At 31.4% G+C, this 2,500-nt stretch overlaps 1 long non-coding RNA gene across 1 annotated transcript in view; it reads right to left on the bottom strand.

The window, feature by feature from the left end:
- Positions 1-767: 767 nt before the first annotated feature.
- The window catches only part of LOC137631845 (uncharacterized), a 1,975-nt gene continuing 242 nt past the window's right edge, over positions 768-2,500 (bottom strand). The window contains exons 2-3 of the long non-coding RNA XR_011041954.1: positions 1,559-1,651; positions 768-1,009 (exon numbers count right to left, since the gene is read on the bottom strand). This is a non-coding gene — a long non-coding RNA (uncharacterized lncRNA). The remainder of the gene's footprint in view (positions 1,010-1,558; positions 1,652-2,500) is intronic.

Below are 2,500 nucleotides of genomic sequence, written 5' to 3'. Positions count from 1 at the left end.
ACCAATAATCTAAGAAAAACTACCACCAAAAATATAACAGTACTCACATTTAATTATTGATCTAAAAAACAATTTCTCTCAAAACAATCTAAGAAAACCCACCACCAAAAAAATATGAAAATAATCAAATATAATTGTTGATCTAAAAAACAATTTCTTGCCAAAAAAATCTAAGAAAAACCACCACCAAAAAATATGAAATTAATCAAATATAATTATTGATCTAAAAAGCAATTTCTCTCCCCAAAATCTAAGAAAAACACCAAAAAAAAAAAAATATGAAAATAATCAAATATAATTATTGATCTGAAAAACAAATTCTCTCCAAAAAATCTAAGAAAAACTACCACCAAAAAGAAAAATACGAAAATAATCAAATATAATTATTTCTCTAAAACACAATTTCTCTCCCCAAAATCGAAAAAAAAACGCCACCAAAAATATGAAAATAATCAAATATAATTATTGCTCTAAAAAAAAAAAATTATTCCCCCAAAAATCTAAGAGAAACCGACACCAAAAAAATATGAAAATAATAAAATATAATTATTAATCTAAAAAACAATTTCTCTCCCAAAAATCTAAGTAAACCCACCACCAAAAATATGAAAATAACCAAAATATAATTATTGCTCTAAAAAAGAATTTCTCTACCAAAAATCTAAGAAAAACCACCACCAAAAAATATGAAAATAATCAAATATAATTATTGATCTAAAAAACATTTTCTATCCCCAACATCTAAAATAAATCACTACCAAAAAAAAAAAAAATATAAAATATAATTATTGATCTAAAAAAATCAATTTCTTTGCAAAAAATCTAAGTAAACCCACCACCAAAAATATGAAAATAACCAAAATATAATGATTATTGATCAACGATCATCAAAAACTCATCAAATCATGCGATCCTCAAATCAACAACAGTCGTAGCGGAAGTGGAAGAATATTCGTTGTTGGGACCATCTTGTTGTCTTTCATCAGCTGACCCAGAAATGGAGGGAGTCCTTCGGATAAACAAACACAGAAAAAGGAAAAGGTTAATTGCCCGCTTCGTTAGCTGCATTTGATATGACTATGAATGTTTTATATTATATGAAGAATTTCTGAATGTTTGAATCAGGGTATTTTTTATTACGATACCGTTATTCTTAAAAAAAAAACATTATCTATCACGGGAAAGGTTATTTGATTATGTTGAATGATAAAAATAATGATAATGATAATAATAATAATAATATTTATAATAATAATAATAATAACAACACTAATAATAATAATAATAATAATAGTAATAATGATATTGATGATGATAATAATAATAATAATAATAATGATAATAATAATAATAATAACAATAATAATAATAATAATGATGATAATAATAACACTAACAATAATAATAATAATAATAATAATAATAATAATAATTATATCAATAATAAAAATAGTTCATGCCAACCATAGAATTAAAAAAAAAATCAAAAGCTTCATCAAGAAATCAAAGCTTTCATTGTGGAATTCTTAACAGTCCAGACATGGCCGCCAGTCCTTACCTAATGGGAAAGCCAAATCAGTTTGTAGTTTTGATGTCGTCATAACTGGCCCTTGTGACAAGCTGCTGGCTGTACTATTGCGTGGCCCCTCTGCTGTGACGTCATGTCAGAATATTTCAATAGTGTATTAGTTTGTTTGTAACAACATTAACAATAACAATAACAAGAACAACAACAACAAATGTAACCGTTTCTAGTCCACTGCAGGACAAAGGCCTCTGACATGTACTTGATCATGTCTGGGGTTTGGCCTATTTCATCATCCATAACAAGTAACAACAACAACAACAACAGTTTCTAGTCCACTGCAGGACAAAGGCCTCTGCCATGTACTTAATCATGTCTGGGGTTTGGCCAATTTCCTCAACCAGCAAGCCACTGCGGGTTGGTGATGGTGGGAGACTTTAGTCTGGCGCTCACAGCAAGCCAACCTAGTGTGGGCGGCACAGACTAGTAGGGCTACAGCAAGTACTGATATTCCCTTAAGATTTAAGCTTTAATATTATGGTAAACTGTAGTATATTTCAACAACAAATGCAACCGTTTCTTGTCCACTACAGGACAAAGGCCTCAGACTTGTCCTCAGTCATGTCTGGGGTTTGTCCATTTTCATCATCGCCTGGCCACTGCGGGTTGGTGATGGTGGGATACTTAAGTCTGATCGCTCACAGCAGGCCATCCTAGTATGGTCAGAATGGACTAGACTCAATTTTTTTTTAATGAGGCGCATTTGCACTGACTCGCAGCGGTGCCCTTTTAGCTCGGAAAAGTTTCCTGCTATCTGATTGTTTAGAATTATCTTGTCCAACCAATCAGCGATCGGGAAACTTTTCCGAGCTAAAAGGGCACCCCTGCGAGTCGGTGCAAATCTGCCTCACTAAAAAGAATTGCCTATAGTACAACATTGCTAATCATGGCGATACACAAACCCTTTCACCACGT

The sequence above is a fragment of the Palaemon carinicauda genome, chromosome 40 (genome assembly GCF_036898095.1).
Source record: "Palaemon carinicauda isolate YSFRI2023 chromosome 40, ASM3689809v2, whole genome shotgun sequence".
Taxonomy (NCBI): domain Eukaryota; kingdom Metazoa; phylum Arthropoda; class Malacostraca; order Decapoda; family Palaemonidae; genus Palaemon; species Palaemon carinicauda.
The sequence above is the reverse complement of the archived record's forward strand: the minus strand, read 5'-3'. Positions and strand labels throughout refer to the sequence as shown.